Consider the following 23,522-nt stretch of genomic DNA (forward strand, 5'->3'; position numbering starts at 1 on the left):
AAGTATACTCAAAACAGACTAAAACTTTTGCTCTAAAAGACCTTACATCTAATAGGAAAGACCAAACAAGAATTATTAGTACATTAAAGATGAGAATAAACAGGGAAGATGAATACAGCATAATATGGATAATTGTAATTTAAAATAAGGTAGTCAGGAAATCACTAAATAACTCACCGAAGGGGAGGAAAACTTGTAGATAAGATAATAGTTTCTATAAGTATGAATATAGAGAATTGATCCAAAAGGAACATTCCAGAGTGCCTCACTTTCAAGCTAAAACCTACATCATGACTGAGTGAAGGAGAATGAATGGGCGTGCATAAATGGTCAGATAATTGTCCATGTCTGGAAGACACCAGGTGTGAAGCCCTGAAGTAAGAGAGTGCTGTGCATTTCAAAAATTGAAAAAAGACAGAAGTGAATGGAGCTATATTCTCAATTGAAGAATACTAGAGCATTCTAGTCTACTAGAGGATTGCTAGAGTAGGTGTCCTTCATTTTCTCTGCCTACAGTGTTTTTCCCCATTACTAGTATGAAAACACATGTACCAACCCACCAAGTCAATAAATATATTTTAAAAACAAAATAATAGTAATGAATATGCCCTTTTTTGGTACTTTCTCATTATATAAGCTTCTATACATTGCAGACTGACCATGATAAAATGATTAGCACTATAGACAAAGTTCCAAATTACACAGCCTAAAGAATAAAAATATGATGTTTGAATATATTTTCCTGTGCTTCACTGAAAAAAAACAATTTTAGGAATTGATAAAGCAGCTGTATTTGCTACAAAATTAAAAATGCTATATAGTGAATAATATATATCTTAGATATATTATGTGTTCATTTTGAAAGAAGAATATGAATGAAAATGATATTGAACATATTATCAAAATGAGGAAGCTTCCAAGAAATAGAAGAAGTAAAGTCTCTATTAAAACTTTTCGGCAGTATAACTGAAGATTATATTTCTTCAAGTGAATATTATCATATTTTTAAATGCATAAAACTTAGTCTACTTCCTCAAATTTTTATAAGAACTTGCTTTATTAATAAACAGAAATATCTTTATGAGAGGTGTCAGATTGTTGAGGAAGAATTTTTTTGACAAGCCAAAAAATGACTAATTTCTCATTCTGAGTTAAATAAATTGGCAGTTCTTTATTATGCTGTCCTTAGAAAGCATGTTATTAAATGAGTCCACTGTAATTACTTCCAAAACTAAAACAAAAAAAAATCAATTTATCAATTCTAAATAGTAGTCATAGCCTTACTTAAATATTACACTTAAAAACTGTTCTTTAAAATGTCATTGTTTGTGTAAGTATGTGTATATGTATGTGTTTCTTTGTTTTACTTTTTAGGAGGTAGCTGATTTTATTGTATGAACAGCCTGCCATGGAACAAATGACCTGTTATCACCTTCAGGAAAGGAGTCTGACTCCATGAGGGGCAGCAGTCATAGGAAGTCAACTATGCCATGGCACAAGACTCCAAGAAGTTTATGGCTCACACAGGCAAGCACTGGATGGAACAACACTTCACACAGGTAAAGATACAGAGTAACATGAGTTTGAATAGTAGGCATCAGTACTCCATGGCCAGTGGCTATCATCCAGCAGCCACTGTAGAGTCATAGTCTTCATCAACCCTCTCAGGCTGCAAGCAAAAGAAGCTATTCTGTCTCAATAGAAAATGGGTTCAGTAGCAAAATGGCACGTGCACTTAAGCAGAACTAAGCAGCACACATTGAGTTTCAAACTGGGAAAGATATTCCCAGCACAGGCTGTGAGGGCTCAGTATCTCTTGGCAAGCAAGTGTTCCAGGCCTAGAGTTCAGACTTACACAGCTAAGCAGAGGTGGAAAGACTGCATGTGTGTGACTGCCTTTCCCAACACTGGCCATATGGCAAAATCACTTCTTGGCAGGCAGCATTCCAACATGACTCCCAAGACACCTGCCCCCTGGTGTACATGCCCTTGCATAAAGCCCTTCCCTTAAATGAGGTGGAACATGTGACTTGCTTCTAACCTACAGACTGTGAAAATTTGATGTGATTTTTGCAAATGTAATTAAGGCTAATCAGTTGACTTTGAATTCATCTAAAGGGAAAGTCTCCTCATTGGGACTGATGTCAGATTTTCCTGACAGATTCTCCAGCTGGCTTTGAAGAAGCAAACTGCATGTTGTGTTGTGAGAGGACCCTGTGGCAGGAATTTGTGAGTAGTATCTAGGGGTTTGATGTGTTAGTCCTATGGTCACAGGAAACTGCATTCTGCCAAAACCTTTGGGCTTGGAAGAGAACCCTGATCTCTGATGAGATAGTATCACTGACTGTGTACCCTATTGCCATCTTGTGTGGCTTTGAATCTTGCTAAGGATCTTGCTAAGACATGCCTAACCTTCTGACCCAAGGGCCCACAAAATTGGTGTTGTTTCAACCTTTGATTTTGTGGTAATTTGCTACAAGAAAAAACATAAAACTTTCTTCAACTGGGATTTAAGCCTTAGACTTCCAGAAATGGAAAAATAAAATGAATGTGTTACTTGCTTTACCCACTTTTAACCCCAAATCCTACGCTTGCCCCCCCATACACATATACATATGTCATCAAAATTCTATTTTTAAGTTTTATCAGGTTTAGAAGCTTTAGTAGCATTTAATTTTTGTTTTTCTCTTTCAATAATTCCAAGTACTCTGCTTATTAGAAAATAGGGGAATAGAATCATTTAATGAAACAAAATTCAGGTACCTATGACTTCATTTTTCATTCTAATAACGATTAATTGAGCATTTATTTTTATTAACTGTATAAACATGCAATTAATTAAATTAGCTATATTGGATATAGAAAAGACCAATAAACGGTGAATAAATACTGAATTATTTGTAGGGAGTTTACAAGCAGTTTACAATCATTTTACAATATATAAGCCTTGCAAACAACAAGAAAAGGAAAGCAAGGTTTAAAAAAAAGCATTTTTTTCCGAAGATGATATGTCTCAATGTCATATTGGACTGCCAGGTTTGATATTGCCCTGCCCCATCTCAGAGACATCAGCCTTAGCCAAGCAACACCTGTTCCTCTCAGGATAGGATTCCAGGCTCATAGACCTTTTGATGAAGCTCAAAGATGGCAGCATCAGCCAGACAGTGCCTCTCTTCAGAGTCTGATTTTTAGAACTGTGAAGTCTCTTCTTCTTACTTTTTAAGTTGTTATCCTTATCACTTTTGTTTCCTTACCACTCAGGATGGTAATTTCTTCCTGCGGTTATAATCTCCGCAATGCCTTAGAATTCTTAGTATTTTTACTCATTTTTCTATTGATCTGTAAGTTTCAAACCCTGCAAATCATTTTTTGGGAAACAAATTTTTGTTAGGGTTTTGATTTTTTTAGATCCCTGACCATATTCTAAACCTCATCTTAAAGGCCTTCCCCCTGTTTCTTGATCCTGGCAGGGGTACCTCTTCCCTACTAATGCTCATTAATACCATCTGCTTGGAAGAAAACTGATGCTTTATTGTTTGGTAAATATTTGTTCACATACCCCTTTTCTTAGAGTCGTCTCCTACTTGAGAATTAATGGGAGTCCCTTGGACCTACAGTCTGGACCAACAACTCAGAATGGTCTTTACCTGAAAGATGACCACAGAAGTCACATCTCCCACTGACACCAAGAAAGGTGGGAAGCACTGGGACTTTGTCTGCCAAGGTAAAGGGAACAAAATCTCCAGATGATTAGCTTCTAATATTAACAAGGCAAAGGGAACAAGTTGTCAGATGATTAGCTTCTAATATTAACAGCAGATCTTTTGGGGCCTCTTATCTGATGATAAAATAAAAATCTTCTCATTTCTCCCACTAGAATAATGCAATGCCCTAATTACTTATTTTTTTTTTAATATGAGAAACTAGGAAGGCAGAAACAAATCATTCACAGTTGATTTAATCCTTAAGTTCATTGGTCTTTTTCTTATTTGAAAAAGAATGCAAAAAAAAAAAAAAAAAACTCTGTTAGTGAGGAGGACCTCGATCTTTAATCATTGGGCGCATGTTAGTCCTCTGACAATTTTTTTTTTTATGTGTGTGTGTGGTTTGTAGAATGGAGAAGTTGGAGAAAAATAGACCTGTAAATAATTTTAAAATCTATACAATGCTTAATTGTTTTATACCTCCCCCCCCAAAGAATTGACTTTTTAAGGTTTCAAGAATATGTCTGTTTGATTCCATTTGAATTGTTGGGGTTTGATGCATGTAAAAATTGTATATTTAAAAAAGCACCCCAAGTGATTTTTATAGTCAAAGTATGGGAAACATGGGAATAAATCAATGAGTTTCTACCTTATGAGAATCATAATAAATTTGTATTTATTTAAGGAAAACTTCCCATGGGCTATGTCCTTAAGATTTTGATTTATTAAATAAAAAATGAAGCCTAGACATCTTTTTTAAGCACCATATTCTGATATGTATTTGAGGCTGCAAACTACTGAATGAGTACACCTGAATTCAGAACTTGGAAACACACCATTGAAAACCTCCTGCTTTCATACCCGTGATAACGCAAAGCACAAAGCACATTCTAGGAAGGAATAAGACAGTCATTACATTCTCTGACATTGCTTATGTGGTAACTGATAACACAGCTCAAGTAAGGATGTTCAGAAAATTTCTCTAGTTTGGTCAGAGATCTATGGTTTCTCTATGCCCTTCATCCTGTGTCCTAAGCCTCAGAAAATCAAGTAAATATTATCACAGCCCAACTGATCTCTGAACTCCTCTATTCCTTCCCTGCAGCCTATAAGACAAGCACTTGTAGAAGAACTCAGATTTAACTAGAGGATTGAAGATATACACTTCTCTCCATTCTGTCAATATCCTGTTCAGGAAAGTTAATAGAGTTAATAGAAAGGAAACTTCTATTCAGGGCAATATGATAGATTCGATAGCATGAAAAGCTGCAGGTTTAAAAAAAATCCAAAAATGCTGAACAACAAAAACATCTTTTTTGTAAAAATATGGTTTTCCAAAAATTAAGAGCAGAACTCTCATAAACACATAAAATGAACTTTCATCAATAATTTATTAACAAACAGTTTGAGGGATGTGGTAAGATGGTAGTAGTTCCAACAATATTTGAGGAAGATGGATTTATATATTCCAAAAAGAAATATATTTTAAAATGTTATAATATTTACTAGTTTTATAAAATTAAAGTAATAAATAGCAATAAATTATATAGTCTGGCATTATCTATTCTACTGAACCGAACGAAATCATTTTTATTGCCATCTGACAAGAATTCTTTTTATTGCATTTGATTTTCTAGAATATAACCTCTACACTTAGCAAGTTGTAAAATGGTTCAAACACATATACACAGCCCTAGAGAAAAAGATAATTACTTCTAGGCAATACTCAGTGCTATAATGAAAAAGGCGCCTAATATAGTCCATTTTACAAATTTACAAGTTTTGGATATTTTTTTCCTTAATAGTGTTTACTTCTTTTGGTCATAAATAATCCTCAAAACTTATGAGAACACAAAAGAATGGTCTTATTATATATCATTTATATAGGTATACCAATAGTTAATTAAGATGTTAAATCTCCTCATACTTGTCAGCAAATGAAGAGACATTTGACATTAAGCAACTGCTAGGCCAGAAAATTTACATGTATCTGGAGATTTTATAAGGAATCTAGTATTATGTTTTCAATAGGATTCATTATTTGCTCTTGTATATAAGGTTAGGCAACCAAGGCCAAAATATATACCTTCATTTCTTGTTGAAGTCCTAACATTTGCATGATTGAAGTTACTTTTCCTGCTGCTTATGTGACTTGAAACCCCATTAGTCATAGAACAGGTCAATTTTCTGTGAAGGCTTTGCAAGTAGTGTTTCCCCATATAAAGTACAACACTTGATCCTTAATGGCAAGTATATTAGACCAAGTTACTTGAGTGGAACAAATTTAACTTTTAGGGCCTTGATTACTTAATTTGCTGCCCAGTTAAATTCTACTAAAAAGGTAGACATATTATAATTATACCAATTTGAATAAACATTGCCAATAAAATTAAGAATTCTCAGTAAAATATTAATTTTTGAATTTTGAGTCATCAATAAAAGTCATATAATATTTAAATGCTTTATTTCAGTTTGAAAAAGCAATGGCAGAATTTATAGAAAGATAAGTCACATGCCCATTTACTCTTTGGAAAATAGATTAAAACAATATCAAAGATCTTTTCAAATTATTAACTTCAGTTATAGTTCTCTAAACAACTTATAAAGTGCCATGAAATTAGTTTCTTGTTGTTGTTGTTGTTGTTGATGATGATGATTCTTTGGTCATCACTTACTTTTGAATCTTTCTATATTTCAACTGAGAAGTTTCTTGGAAACCATGAACCAGTCCCTTAGTACAAACTGATAGTTTTCACTGAGGTGTCAACACACAAGTATTACCAAAAACTATTATTTAAATTATCAATTATTAATAGTTCTTTCTCAATTTTATTCTGAAGACCCAATTTCTACCTTGTAAAGTGTAGCAGAGTTTTCAGGTGAAAATCAGAGGAAGGAAGAACTTCTACCTTGATAAGAAGTTCCTATCTAAAAAGACTTTTCTTTTTAGTGATAGTCTTGACATATCTTCTTAATGAATTTGAGTTTACAAATAGAGAAACAAATAATATAAACAATTATAATAACAAAAAATTCCTTTCTTGTTTTATTCAAAAGAGAATAGATTTCTATTTCTAATAACAGAAATCACCAAGTTGTCAGATCACAAACCAAATTTCTAATCATTGTTGCCACTAGTGGTGTAAAGGTCAAAAAAAAAAAACATGACACAGAATAAAACTTGACCAAGAACTACAGACAAAAACACAAAACTCATAAACTATTAGTCTTCATTGGAAGTCACCCAAGTAACCAAGAATGTTTATGGTTCAATAGTATATGAAGTCTTCTGGTACTTCTTGAACACCATGTTGAATTCCTTTGGCCTATTTGTCATTTGAGGCATTTTTGGCAGAAAGCTCTAAACATTTGCAATATAATATTTAAAATGCTGAAAACACAACACTGAAATGCATAAAATTAACACATTTCAAACAGTTATTTAATAACTCATTAATGCCAGGTGTGATTGTACATGCTTGTAATACCAGTTACTTGGGAGGCTGAGGCAGGAGCAACTCAAGATCAAGGCCAGCCTCAGCAACTTAGGGAGGGCCTAAGCAATTTAAAGAGATACTGTCTCAAAAAAAAAAAAAAAATTAAGAAGGGCCATCCCATGGGTTTACCCCCAGACCCACGACAAACAAACAAAAACATCATTAACAAGGAATCCTATAAGATTTCAAAACTAATTTAAAGGCATTTGTAAGCAAAGATTTATATATTCCAATAGGAAATGTGTTTGTTTTAAATGGTATTTTAAGGTTGCTAAATTAGAGATAAAACTTGTAAATATTATTTGATAACGTTTGATGTTAACTTTTTAACAGCAGCAATCATTTTCATGGGTCTGAAATAAGAGATTTTGCATTGTAATAAATCTTCATTAGTTAACCTATAGTCATGTAGAATTGCAAAATTCCTAATGAATAGCAAAATAAATTAGCTACATAAACCTAGAGAATCAGATATCCTAAGTTCTATACTGAGCAAATCTGTAATAAAACTTTTTGACTATTTCCAAAATTTTGATCATTTTTCTTATCATCTTAAATCCATACTTGAGTTTTTCACATCATAACTGAAAATCTCCAGTGTTCACCAGTTCCAAAATAGTACAGATGATATCTTAGTTTGCTGAGGCTGTCATAAGAAGACACCATAGAGTGGATGACTTAACAGAAACTTATTTTTTCACAATTCTGTAATCTAAAAGTCCAAGATCAACATGTCAGCCCAGTTGGTCTCCTCAGGTCTCTTCCCTTGGCTTGCCTTACCTTTTCTCAGTGTATCTTTTAATCTGTGCTTAAGCATGCCAAGTGTCCTTCTTCTCTCAAGGATGTCAGCCATAATGGATTAGGGCCCTATATTTTTTCCTTCATTGAAACTTGATTACAATTTTAAAGCTCTATTTATGAATGCAGTAACATTGGAATAAAGGTTCTAACATATGAATTCTGGGGAGACACAATTAAATTCATAACAGGTGGAGTTAAAAGTGATCACTTGATTTGATAGCATTTAACTGTCATAACATCAGAGTGGTTTCTTTTTAAGTTTCCTGGAGAAAAAAAAATTCAAGGCTAGGAATCCAAACAAGATGGAATGCTGTAATTGAGAATACTGCATATATCCAATGTTCTCAAGCTTTTCCCTGGGGGAAAAAAATGGAACACCAAAATGGGTGGTGGTGGTGGGGGGAATCAAAGACAAAATTGAAATTGGCAAAAAAGAGACAGTAAAACTAGGGCCTAATGGGGTTGGGAGGCAGCTCCAAAGGGGTAGCAGGATAATCTAGAGTTCAAAGCCAGCCTCAGCAAAAGACAGGTGCTAAGCAACTCAAGAACTACAGACAAAATAAATAAAATACAAAATAGGGCTTGTGATGTGGCTCAGTGGTCCAGTGCCCCTGAGTTCAATCCCCGGTATCCCTACCCTCGGTAAATAAATAAATAAATAAATAAATAAATAAAATGACACAGTAAAACTTTATTTGAGACTGAATTATCTTTTCACTCAAACACAGCCTTACTTTCACAGGGTTCACTATTCATATTTTCATCAGTACAGTTCAGGGAATACTAACCTAATGAAGAGGTCTCAGTTTGGGCATCCCATTGGATATAAAGTCAAAACAAAACCTCTCTGGACAGAAATACTCTTAACCCAAATAAATTTTAATCATATAAACATAAACTGATATCTTCAAACTTCACTCTTAACCCAAATAAATCATTAATCATAAAAACTGATATCTTCAAACTTGAAAGCACAATAGCAATCATTAGAAATACAAACAGCAAAAGTTATAAATTATATAGAAAGACTTCCAGCTATAATTATCAAACTTAAAGTATAATGCAAACTTTAAAATATATTTAAGGAGGAAAAGACATACTCAAAAAGTTAGAAGGAAATAAAATAGTACTTTGAAGAATCTTAAAGACTATATGTATATATATGTACATTCATATATATACACATATATATATTCATTTCTAGTAATAAACAGTATAATATTGAAATTAGAAAATCAATAGATCAGTTTTAAATAAGTATCATTATAGATAGACATGGATATAGAAAGAAAGTTCATACTTATAAAAGAGATCTGGAGACGCTTCTTGTGCTCTGACTCTGGCGGTCTGTGTGAGCCCATTTGTGATCCGAGTCCTGCGCATACACCTTGCAAGTGACAGAGCCATAAGTCTGACCTCCCATTCCAGCATATGAGTTAAATGGATTGCAGCAGTTACTATTGCTGCCGGGACCACTGCAATTGGTTACTTAGCTTACAAGAGATTCTATGTCAAAGATCATAGCAACAAAGCAATGGTAAACCTTCACATCCAGAAAGACAATCCCAAGATAGTACATGCTTTTGACATGGAGGATCTGGGAGATAAAGCTGTGTTCTGCCATTGCTGGAGGTCCAAAAAGTTTCCATTCTGTGATGGTTCTCACAGAAAACACAACGAAGAGACTGGAGACAATGTGGGACCTCTGATTGTCAAGAAAAAAGAAAGTTAAATGGACAGTTTTGATGCTGCAGACCAACTTGTCATGATATTACCTGATTATTTAATTAGAATGACTACCACTGCTGTCTAATTTACCTCCCCTGGGTTCTAGATATGTGGTATATCGCAAACCTCACCTTTCACATTCATGGCATTTGCCTTACTTGTTGAAACATCGTGGTGCACATTTGTTTAAACAAAAAAGGAAAGCCAACCTTATGGCCTGTGGGTTATTTTGGTCTTGTAAGGATCCGTTTCTTTAAATTTAAAATAATGGTATTAGACTATAGTTGTATCTTGAGGTTGATGTATTAAATTATTCTCAAAATCATGTATATGTAGATTGTACTTGGAAGTTTCAAAGAAAATTTTATCGCCTTTTCATATTGCTTATTTGACCTAGAAAGTGAAAAGGGTGCGATTAAGCTACATTAATTTCATAGTATAGTCTTAAGAAAAACCTGTTATAACCTTGATTTTCTTCTTGACAGTGGTAATAACACTAAGAAAATACAGCTTCTGCGTTTTCAATCAAAATGAACTATGAATGTCACTCTACTTAATTATAAGTTGACCAGGTCAGTAAAAAGGGGCAGAAACTTCAAAAAAAAAAAAAAAGAGATCTGAAAAAATTAGCCCAGTGAAGTCTACAAAATTAAAAAAAAAATGAAAAATGATCGAGACAGAAAAATGTGGAAGACATAATAAAATTAATATTCATCTCCACTAGAATGCTAAAGAAAAGGGGTAAACAATAACTCCAGAAGACATAGCAACTAAGAATTGCTATAATTGTTGTAACGTGTATTCAAATTTGATAAGCACAATAAATCCTGAACAAAATAATTTTTAAAAATTCAGATCTGGATGCATGAGTCTAAAATGAGAACACCAAAGACAACTAAATGAAAACAGCTGGGGAGAAAAGACAGATTACTTACAAAGCAATCCCAATTAGACTGTCAGCAGGTTCCCAAATGTAAGGACACATGCTAGAAAACCATGACATAGTATCCTCAAAGCTGGAAGGAAATAACTGTCAGAATCAATTTATGCTTCCTAGAAAATATCTCATTCAAGTGTGGGAAACTATAAAGCTTTTACTGTTGATGAGCATCAAAGATATAAAATGTAGAAGACTCATTCTTTGAAATAGGATATTTTATAATATTACAAAATGATTTTACTAAGAAAACTTACTCTTTAAAAATCACAAGATTAGAGAAACTTTGTTCTTTGAAAATATACCAGGAACTAAACCAGAAAAAAGAAAAAAAAAACAGCTTTGAACTGGAGAAGAATGAAATGGTAAAATTATTGAAGCAGTCTTGATTTGGGCATAGGAACCAATTAGCATCTTGACTTGCTTCTGTTGGAAGCTCTCAAACCTGTTCTTACTCAGTATTCATAAGACCTGCATAAAGTTAGTCACAAAAAATGGCATCTTAATGCAGGTCTCTGCCGGGAACATTTCATAAATTCAATTCAGCTTCTCACAACAAGTGATCCATTTGTTTTATCAACAATTACTACATCAAATTATATAGATTTCCAGATAAATAGCCAAGCAATGGTAATATCAACAAATCTATGATACAGACTTTGCTGTGCAGCAGCACTCTCTGTATGAAAAAAGTGTTCCATATTTGCACTGTCAAACACAGTAGCCACTAGCCACATGTCTACATGGAGTGCTTGAAATATTACCACTGTCACAAGGAATGCAACTTTAGACTTTATTTAACTTTAATTATTTTAAATTTTAATACCCACATGTGACCAGTGGTTGCTATATAAGATAGCTATACACTGTTTTATAGAAGAAAAATATTTCCAAAATGAAGATGTGAAATAAAGAGGAAGACCCTAAATATGTTTAATTAAATCTTTGGTTGCATGTTATCAAAATATTAATATGGATGCTAAAAATGGTAGGCAAAATGACAGAAAATAATAACAAAAATTGAATCGAGTTCAAATGGCTAATGCTCAGAGACTCATAAATATTTTGAAATAGAGATACTGGTTATATTTTGTCAATGCATACATTCTCTCTCCCCACTGGCATCCCAGCATGCATTAATACTTCTGTATTTCCAAGGAATAGAAGAAAAATGGAAAAACATCAGCATCAACCAAGTCAAATACGACAAATGTGGGTGAAAAATAAGCTCAGATTTCAAAATTCCATTCCTCTTTATTTTGCAAAAGATAATTTATTACAATGCAAAAAATATCCCCTTTGGATTTCTCTAAACAAAATTTGAACCAAATTGCCTTTTATCCTGTTTTCCTCTTCTAACAATGAATGAACACAATTGATCCTCTCAAAGTCTTTCCTCTGATCTTTATAAATATGTATATATGTGTATGTACACACACACACACACACACATTTATTTAATTGCAATATCAGGATTAAACTCAAAACTTCTCACATGCTAGGCAAGTTTTTTGTCACTGAGTTACACCCCAACCCCTCTCTGATCTTAATCTTTCATTCAGGTAAATCTGAAAATTCAATTGTCCTTTTAAGTTAAATTCATTTAAAATAGGGAAAGTCTCTTAGAGTTGGTTTAAAATCTAAGTCTAAATTGAGATCCATTGTTAATTCTTTCCACTGATTAGATACAGCATACATAAATAAAAAGAATGACTTAAAGTAAGTTTAAAAACATACAGTCTAGGACTGTGGAATTTATATCTGTTGGTTTGCATGTTGTTAGGAACTTCAGATTATAAATAGGGGGTGGGGGTTGAAAAAGCTGATAGAATAAATGCTGAGGGTGACCTGCAAGACTCTGTGGGCAAATTCTGTAGGGTATCAGAGATATTTAGAAAACACTATGGGGTTTTGAAAAAAATGTTTTGAAGTCTTTCCTTGCAATTTCATTACACCCAAATCCAGTCCTAAAGCAAAGAGAAGATTAATCCTTTGCAAACATTATAAAGAATTCTTCAATGCTTTTAGGTAAGATTCAAAAGTAGTTCTCAACTCTGATGTGGCCATGACTTTATTCTCACTTTGTGTGAATGGCCTTAACCAGAAATAGGGTATTCAATAGAGCAGCAAGGAAAACCCATTGCTGAAAACAGAATACTTTGCTGGATTATGAATGGGTCTTAAAATAGAAACAGAATATGATCCAAAATAAACTGATGGCTTTAGAGATAAAGTATATTATGTACTCCTGTTCAGGTAAAAGTTATCAGTGGAGAAAAACTCTTGAAGACATCTATAGAGATTGTCCGGGAAACCAAATTGAAAAAAAAAAAAATGTCTTCATTAGTTATAAAAGAGATGTGGGGAGAAATGGAAAAAAGTAAGTAGATAATAAGATTTTCCAACAAAAGTAGGGGGGAGTACTCAATTTTTTCAATTGACTCTTCAAAACTTTGCAAACTTTTTTGACTCAAATTTGTTTTTCAGTACTTACCTGAAGCCTTTGATCCATCATATAACTTTTCTAAAATTGCCTATGTAACAATAATTATAATTTTGGTGTTTTCTGATATTTTAACCCATGATAGTCACCCTCAAACTTTTTACAAAGTTTCTTTGTGAAATCTGCTAATGTAGATGGAGTGTACTAGAACCTGCCTGAAGCATCTTATAGAGCTGATTGTGCATAGACACATTCCACATTCAGTGACATCATGTTACTAAAATGAAATTGAGTATGATGCCATGGAAAGGAGCACTTTTGGGTTTTAAACATAGATGACCATACAAATGAAATGCCAAATCATGCCTACCTAAGGCATCTTCCTTCTGGACTCTCATATACATAATCCAGTCATAAATAATATTAGATTCATAAGAATAATAATTTAATATTAATTCTTAATAATAATTTTGACTTACTGGTATCCTTGGGTACAAATCAAACCTAAGTTTAAGATCTTCAGGAAGTACAAAATTATATTTTATTAATATGTATAGAATTCATGGGCCTCAAACCATTATGTTTTGTTTACTTCATTCTACATTCTACCCAAACTGCACATCATTTTAGAATTAGAAGTAAAAGAATCACTCAAGCCAATATATGAAATCCTCATAGAAAAAGTACTAATCATATTTTGTTCCAGACATTGTAATAAACTAATCATCTTGTCAAGAAAACCAATTGAAAAGATGTAGATTTATTCATATCTTCAGAGATGCAAATAATAATTTTCTACTTTCTATGGTTTTAAACACAAGTAAAATTTTATTTTGGGAGCTGTATCTTACAGTTGTAGATCTGTGCTCTCCTCTCTCTAGTGTCCTTCAAGACTGATATTGCCAATACTTTTATACCTATTCAAGAACATCAGCAATGAATCTAGATAACCACAGTTTACCTCAGCATTTTACAGAAGCAACTCTCTTAATTATAACAATCCTTAAATAGGATTTGAATAACCTCAAATTTCCCTAGAATGTTTCTTTTTCCAATGTGATGATTCTAATCACTTTTTACAATGTTCTAAAGGTGAGATGAGTGATAAAATGGCTTTTGTCTACTTAATGGTTTAGTCTAACACAAATTATAAGACAAACATTATTTTAATTAAAAAGTTAAGATTGCCAGAACATAGTGTATTGCCTAAGACTTGATTTATCCCAAGAAGGTGAATCTCTCACTTCCAATACAACGTAGCCATTGAAAACTTCCCCAGTTCAGGTACTAAGAAATAATTAAACTTTCCTACAGTTCCATTTGCATATCCACTAATGGATATCAACATTTTCTGAAACAATCACATCTCCATATGATTCAATAATGTCTTAGTAAGGCAACCCTTTACTTGGAACCTAAATGTGGGCAGTCACTTTGTGATTTGACATTACCTATTCAACAACCTGAGATATAGGTACAGTCATTGATTAGATTGATTGATAGATAGATATAAAGTGTTTCTTTTAGGAAAGAGAACTTTTCTTATTGGTATATTCAGAAAACAGCAATATACATTTAGCCATGTTTGGCGGCATATTCTTTAGCCTTTGCTTTTCCAGCTTGACAATGACAGCCACAAATTTTGGACCTAAGACATTGCCTCCCCAGTGAAAGCAGATCTCGGCAGATCTTCCTTATATTTGGTTCTGACTAAATATCATGGATATAATCAGAAATTGTGGTTTAATGATAGTCTTTCTTTTCACCTAAGGGCAAATTCTACCCACCTTATGTCAAAGTGATAACAACTACGGTTATGGGCAAATGCAAAACCAATTTGGTTTTAAGTTCTCCCTTGACAATCTCTTAAACTGTGCAACCTTCACTGATCATTGAAAATACAAAAAGCTTACTAGGCAAATAGATTTACAACTTATGAATTTTTTTTTACTTTCTTGAAACATATTTTTATATGACATTTAGAACTTTAAACTTGTTGTCCTTCTACTGGAAGAGGAAGAAATGAATGTATCACTTTCTTACCTCTGTTATAGAATTATCTATGGCAGACTTTTCAAAACCTGTGTGGAAATTTCATGATTATTATTCTTTGTTGATAGTCTATATCTTAAAACATATACAGAAATTATACACTGGATCTACCATTATATATTCTGGATTTTTTCTCTAAATAATGCCTTTGAGACAGGCAAAATCAAACTGGATGATGGGTGAAATATTGCCTGCAATCAGAAGAGCTAGCAAGTTAACAAAAGAGAAGTATAAGTTGTATATTATGTATAATTGATAAAATGTATGCTTTCAGGGTGGTTTTAATTTTAGAATGATTCAGAAAATTTAGTGGTCTTGATCTTGGTAAACATGCCACCAAAAAAATAAAATATTCAACAGATTAAATAACTATTAATGTTTCCTGAAGACTTGTCTATTATAATGATACATATCATACCAAAAAAAAAAGATAACAAGGAGACTAAAAAAAAATATTACCCTAACTGATAATGTTGTCATATAGGAAATCATAACAGGGCTTAAAGACCAAACATTTGGAAAGTACAAAGAAACAATTTTGAAATGACAGAGATTGGTTCCAGATACAGGGGAAAATACATACTAGAAAAACATTTCATTACAGAGCTCACAAGAGGATGACCACAAAGGAAACCATATAAAGTTACATGGAATTAATATTGCTATGAAAAATTGGTTAATACTGAATGAAGTAATGAGAGAATTCTGGGATAGTTTCTGTGTATGTTTCACTAGTTACCAGTGTAATCCTGGTAAAAATGTAAGGATAGGACATGAAAAAGTAATCAAATATTATGATCCCTCATTGTTTTCAAATAGTTTTAAACTTTACTCTCATTTCCATAATGGTTTTTGAAAATGAGCTACTCACCGAGTACTTACTCACAGAATGGGCTGAGGCTTTGCCTTGGCAGAGATTACATACATGATGATAGCAGAAAGTGTTCCATGTGTTGTTTTGAACTTTTGAGAATTCCAACCCACTTAGTGATGATGACGCACATTTTACTGATACTGTAATGAAACTACTTTGCAAACTTTGCCATTTACTTAGAAATTTATCTGCCATATCATCTCCAATCTTCAGAAAAGGTAAAAAGAACAAATGGAATCCTAAAACTAAAATTAATGAAGCTCTGTAAGTTATTTGAAATTCCATTACTTAGGGTATAATTCACTAGTGTTGATTTTCACCAACTTTTTACTTAGTGAGATAGGTACAGACCAAATTTTTGATCTATCAATATCTTTCCATGTTTAGAGACTTCCCTGTTGCAGACAGATATAGATAAGCATTGCAAGTGAGCTGTCTAATACACTGTCTTATCAACAAAGTAGGATTAGTCTCCTCAATATCCTTCTAAACAACATTTTCTATTCAGAAAAATAACTTTAAAACTTTAATCAAAATAATTTTCAAAGGTGCTATTTACAGCTAGTGATTTAGTGTGTGTGTGTGTGTGTGTGTGTGTGTGTGTGTGTGTGTGTATATATATATATATATTCAATTTCACTGATGGATTTGTCTTCAGTTTGGGTTAGGTGGCATCTAACTTTTTTGAAGCCAGTTACTCTCCTTCCCTCTTCTCCCCTCCCCAGTTCCTTCCTCTCCTCTCTTCTCTCTCTTCTCCCCCACCTGTCTCTCTCCTTCTCCATCTCCATTTTGCCAGTCCTGAGGATTGAAACTGGGGCCTCAAACTAGGCCAGCACTGTCCCACTGAACTACATCCCCAGCCACAGTGTCAGTATCTTAAAATTCATCAGTCACTTTCCTGAATCATTGGATTCAACTACTGAGCATTTTTTCAAATGACAAACACCCCAACAGGTTAGGCAGTTAAAAGCCTAAAATTCTCCATTATATCACACTAGTAAACGGATTATCAACTGCTGCTTGATGTATTGACTCAAAAATGTGATGGCTTACCACAAAATAATTATTTATTATATCAAAATCCCAATGAAATTTCCTTATAGAAATAGAAAAAGCAATCATAAAACTCATCTGGAAAATTAAGAGAACCAGAATAGCCAAAGCAATCCTTACCAAGAAGAGTGAAGCAGGTGGCATCACAATACCAGACCTTAAACTATACTACAGAGCAATAGTAATAAAAACTGCCTTCATTGGCACCAAAATAGACTTTTATACCAATGGTACAGAATAGAAGGCAGCAAGAAAAACCCACATAAATATAGTTCTCTCATACGAGACAAAAATGCCATAAACATACATTGGAGAAAAGATAACCTCTTCAACAAATGGTGCTGGAAAAACTGGAAATCCATATGCAATTCATTTGGCTTAGCTTGGTGTCCTGATTCAGAGACTCCAATCAAGCTAAAAGACACTGGCTAGGATTGGTGTTATCCAAAGACTTCACTAGAGCTGGGGCTCCATTCTGATGGCTGACTTGTGTGGCTGTTGACCTTAGGCCTGAGTTCTTTGCTGCTTGTTGTTTGGAGGCCTCATTCATACCTCATGGGTCTTCCCAAAGTTCTGATGGAATAGCAACATTCTCCTAAAACAAGTTATCCAAGTGGGTGAGCCAGAAAGGAGGTTCAGGACCTTTTACCACATAGTCTATGAGACAAACAATTTCACTTTCACCATAACCTTGTAAATCTAAGTGAGTTAACTCCACACTCCCAGGAAGAGAGATTAAACTCTGCCTCTGAAGGGAGGAGTACCAAAGAATTTGTGAACACTTTTAAAACCATCATTCTTTGGATGGGAGATGAGAGAAAAAAAAAAAAAAAACCAGCAACATTTTGTAGGTGCTAGTTTTTATAACTAACTTTTTGAAATAAAATTGTACAGCAACAATGAATCAGTGGCTGCTCACTTGGAAGGTGTCTCAGTTTTACAGACCTTGCAATGAAGGTACCTCACTTAAGTTTCTCCTTATGGCTTTGGATCTATTTGGTGATATCAGCACTCTTTGTTAAAATCATTAAAATTATACAATATTATATGAAAATTTTACTAGAGTATCTTGGCAAAAAAAGCAGATACCTATTTTATATATAAATATACATAAATGTATAAATGCATAAATTTATAAAATTATATATATATACATACATACAACAACAACAACTAGAATTGAATTTGTGGCACAAAATTCTCTTTGAGTCTTCCTGCAAAATAGAAAAGAATCTTGTTTTTGTTATTATCATTTTATCGTGATAAGAGCAGATTACCAACCTAATGAATTTTTACGTGTTTCAACACATTAATATTGTTTATAGGCATAATGTAATGGGTACATCTTTGGATTTTATTAGCTTATTTATCTTGCTTGAGTATAATTTGTGCCTGTTAACTATGAACTCCCCATTTTTCCTTTTATTCCACCCCTGAAACCATGATCACAGTCTTCAATTCTATGAATTTTTCTATTTTAGGTAGCTCTTAAAAATAAATTTGTCTTTCTGTGTTTACTTATTTTGCTTATTGCAATATCTTTATAGCCCATACAGAATATTGCATATTGTAGAATTTTCTTTCTTTTTAAGGCTGTATTGTATTCCATGTTATGTGTAGTCACAATTTCTTTATTTACTAATTTGTTGATAGGCATTTAGGTTGTTTTCACAACTTAGTTATAGTAAATAGTGCTGCATTGAACATAGGAGTGGTAAAATGTCTTTGGAGTCCCAATTTAAATTCTTTGAATAAAAACTCAGATATGAGATACCTAGATCATATGGTATTTCTTTTAATGTTTGAGCAATCTCCAGATATTTTCCACTGTGAGTACACCATTTTGTATTCCCAACAGTATATAATGTTTCCAGTTTCTCCATATACTCACAAATGCTTGTATTTTTCTATCACAGCAGTCCTGAAAGCTGTGAGGTAATACTTCATCTGCAATCTCCTAAAAATTAGTAACATTGAACATTTTTCACATACCTGTTGGCTTTTTTCTCTTCTTTCATAGAATGTCTATTCCACTCTTTAGCCCATTATTTTGAATTTGGTTACTATGATTTTTGTTTGGCTTTTTTATTGAGTTGTAGAAGTTACCTTTTCACTGTTGTTTCCTTCATTGTATCCAAGCTTTTCAGTCTATTTAATGCCACTCATTTGTTTTGGGTTTTGTTGCTTGTACTTTTGGTGTCACATCTATAAAACCATTGCTAAGACCAATGTAATAAAATGTTTATCCTATATTTTCTTTAAAAAAATTTTATCTATATCTATATTCTATAAATATGTATATATATATATATATATATACATATTTATAGAATATAGATATAGATATAGAATAAATGGAGATTGGATCCAGAGGCACCATATCACCCTTTTTTAGAGACAGTCTCACTAATTTGCTCAGGCTGGCCTTGAACTTGTGATCTTCCTGTCTCAGTATCCTAAGTGGCTGGGATTGCACTGTATCTAGCTCCTGTGTTTTCTTCTAGAACTTTTATAGTTCCATGCCTATGGTCTGGTCAAGATTTCAATCAAGTTTAACTTAGTTTTTGTGTATAGTATGAAAAAAGGCTCCAGTTTCATTCTTTTGCTTAAGGATATTCAGTTTCCCTAAAAATCCTTTGTTGAAGAATTGTGTATTTTTGGTAACCTTGTTGAAGATCAGTTGATCATATATGCATGGAATAGTTTATGGGCTCTCTAGTAGTCTATAAGTTTGTCTTTGTGCCAGTATCATACTGCTTTAATTACTGTAGTTTTGTGATATGTTTTGAAATCAGGGAGTGTGACATCTCTACCTTTATTCTTTTTACTTAAGGTTGTTCTGATTTTTTTCAGGGTCTTTTGTGGTTTGATATATATTTTATGTTACTTGTCAATTTCTAAGATAAATGCTATTGACATTTTGAAAAAGATTGCCTTGAATATGTAGATTGCTTGGAGTGACATGAACATTTCAATGATATTAAGTATTCCAGTTAGTAAATGTGAGATGTCTTCCCAATTTATGTCCTAAATTATCATCAGTGTTTTTGTAGTTTTCAGTATACACGTATTTCACCTACTTAACTAGCTTAATTAAGCTTATTTTTAGGTGTTCTGTTATTTTGATTGTTATTGTAAATGGTAAGATTTTTGCCAATGTCCTTTTCAGATAGTTTGTCATTACTGTATAGAAATACAAGGAATTTTTGCATGTTAGTTTTTTACCTTGTAATTGTAGCAAATTTATTTATTAGTAGTAATAGGTCTTCATATTTTTAGAGTCTTCAGGGTTTTCTATATTTAAAATTATGTCATTTGCAAACAGAAATGCCTTTACTTCCTTCTTTCCTATTTGGATGTATTTTATTTATTTTTCTTTTCTTTTCTTTTTTCTTTTTATTTATTTATTTTTAACCTAACTGCTTTAACTAGGTCTTCTAGTAATGGTGAGTAGAAGTGGAGAGAGTTAGCATCCTTATATTTATTCCTGATCCTATAGGAAAGACTTTCAGTTTACTATTAAGTATAGTATTATTTCTGAGTCTGTCATATGTGACATTTATTATGTGAATTTGTTTCCTTTATTCCAGTTCTTATGATGAAAAATTTTTAACTTGTATCCAATGCTTTTTCTGCATTTATTAAGATGATCGTGTGATTTTTTTTTCACTTATTATGTTCATGTGGCATATCACATTAATTGCTCTTTCTATATTGAAACATTCCAATATACCAGGGTAAATCCTAATTCCCTAGAGTATGATCCTTTTAATGCCCGTGCATTCATTTTGCTGGTATTATACAGAGGGTTTTTGCATCTATATTCATCAAGAATATTGACTTGTAATTTTTTTGTATATATTTTTGAGTTTTTCATCAGGATAATGCTGGCTTCATAAAATATGTTTGGAAGCATTTTCTCCTTTTCAATATTCAGAATCTTGAGATTCATTGGTTTAATTTCTTATGTGTTTGTATAATTCAGCAGTGAATCTACCAGGTTGTTGGGAAGTTTTAGTGTACTGATTCAGTCACCTTCTACCTATCTCTCTGTTCAGATTTTCTATTTCCTAATTATTTAATATTTGCAGGTTATATATTTCTAGGAATTTATTTACTATTAGGTTATTCAACTTGTTGGCATATATTTTATTTTAGCAGTCTCTTATGATTTTGTATATTTCTGTGACTTTTTGTATTTGTATTGTTTATTCATTTCTGATTTTATTTATTCAAGTCTTTCTTTTTTCTGAGTTTAGGTAAAGATTTTTCAGTTTTGTTTAACTTTTAAAAAACTTAGTTTTCTTGATTTTTTTCTATTTTTTTAATATTCTCTGTTCTGTATATTTCTGCACCAATATTTATTATTTTCTTTTGTGACTGTTAAATTTAATTTGTTCTTTTTTATGTTCACTATTCTTTTTTGATTTAGACACTTATGATTGTAAGTTTTCTTCTTTGATAATGGTTTTGCTGCATCCGATGAATTTTGTTGTGTTATTTTTTGTTTCCCTAAACATATTTTCTAATATCCTTTTTGAATTATTATGTTGCAGAATGGTTGATCAAGAATGTGTTGTCTTTTTTTCACATATTTGTGAATTTTTCTTTTGATATTGATAATTTCATACCATATTTGGTATGATTTACATTTTCTTAAATTTTGTTAATATTTATTTTGTGAGAAAATTGTGAATTCTGCTACTGTATGCTAGAATATTCTATATATGTTTGTTAGTTGCATGCGATCTATAATGTTATTGATTTTTGTTGTCTCCCTATTTATCTTCTGCCTGTTTATTCTACCAATTATTGAAAATAATATACTAAATTCTCCTACTATTACTGCATTGCTATTATTTCTTCCAACAGTTTCAATGGTTAACATTCATATGTAGGTACTCAGATATGGAGTGTATAGGTATTCACGATTTTTCCAATTGATTATTCATTTTTGTTATAAAATGTCCTTCTTTATCTCCATGAAGATTTTGAATTAAAGGCCATCTGGTCATATATGAGGATAGTCATCATCTTTAGATTACTATTTTCATGATTTTTTTTTTCCTATCCTTTCACTATGATACTGTGAATATCCTTAAATCTAAAGTGAGTTTCTATATAAGTAACATGTTGTTGGGGCTCGTTTCCTTTCTTTCTCACTCATTCAGTTGCTCTATGTTTTTTCATTGGGAAGTTTAATACATTTCTACTTAGAATCATAAATGATAATTATTGAAAGTTTGCTCTTTATGCTTTAGTAATTGTTTTCTATTAGTCTTTCAGTTGTTTTGTCTGTTATTTCCTCTCTTCATGTCTTCCTTTGTGTTTTGGTGATTTATTTTTGTATTGATATGTTTCAATTCCTTTTTTCTTTTCTTTTGTGTACCTTCTGTGTTTGTGAGCGCACATGTGAAAGATTACCTTAGGACTTACATCAAAATCCTTATAGTAAACATACTCTGTTTCAAGCTGATAGGAACTTAATTCCACAACTGAATTTCTTCTGTACACATTTACTTTATGTCACAATTCATATCTACTTACATTGTCTATCATTCAATATATTTTGTTAATCATTTCAAGTACTTTTGTCTTTTAATCTTTATAATTCTAATAAAAGTCATTTTGGCACTACTGCTACATAAATAACAATATTGATCTATATACTTAACATAGCAATGAACTTCATGCCTTCATGTACTCTCTGCTGTTTAGCATAAGTTGTTTCAAGTTGACACACCCTCTCAATCATTTCATAAAAGGCCATTTCACTGGTGATGATTTCCCTCTGCTTTTTCGGTGTCTGGAAGAATCCTTATTTCTCCTTCTGAACAGTTTTTCTGGATATAGTATTTATAGTTAATAGTTACTTTCTGTCAACATTTTCAATATGTCATCCACTCTTTTTTGGCCTGCAAAATTCCTGCTGAAATATATGAAAATATTCTTATTTCTCTGATTGTTCCCTCAGGTATGAAAAGTCAGGTTTTTTTCCCCTAATTTCATATTTCTTTCTTTGACTCTTGACAATTTGATCATAATGTATCTTGGAGTGAATTTATTTTCTTTGGTTCATCTATTTGGTGTTTTTTGAGATTCTTGAATATGTCTATTTTTTTTTCCCCTCATTTAGGATGATTTCACCCTTTTTTCTTATCTGCCTTTCTTATACTTCTGAAACTTCCACAATGTGTATATTTGTTCATTAAAGGAAATTCTATCATTCAAATTGTTTTCATATTTAATTTTTTTCCTTTTGCTCCTCTGACTTAATTATTTTCAGTATCACACCTTCTAGTAAGTTGATGAGCCCCTCTAGTGAACTTCTCAATTGTTACTTTGTTTGTTAGCAAGATGATTTCTATTTTGTACTTTTCCCTATCTCCATTGAAATTCTTACTTTGTTTATGATCTCAGTGAGCACACTTTA

The 23,522-nt window shown here is 32.4% G+C and overlaps 1 pseudogene; it reads left to right on the top strand.

The window, feature by feature from the left end:
* The first annotated feature begins 1,490 nt into the window (after positions 1 to 1,490).
* On the top strand, positions 1,491 to 9,957 carry LOC124107043 (CDGSH iron-sulfur domain-containing protein 1-like; annotated as a pseudogene).
* Positions 9,958 to 23,522: the final 13,565 nt, after the last annotated feature.

The sequence above is a fragment of the Marmota monax genome, unplaced genomic scaffold, assembly GCF_021218885.2.
Source record: "Marmota monax isolate L192 unplaced genomic scaffold, Marmota_monax_Labrador192_F-V1.1 WCK01_AAM20220418_F8-fsc00003, whole genome shotgun sequence".
Taxonomy (NCBI): Eukaryota; Metazoa; Chordata; class Mammalia; order Rodentia; family Sciuridae; genus Marmota; species Marmota monax.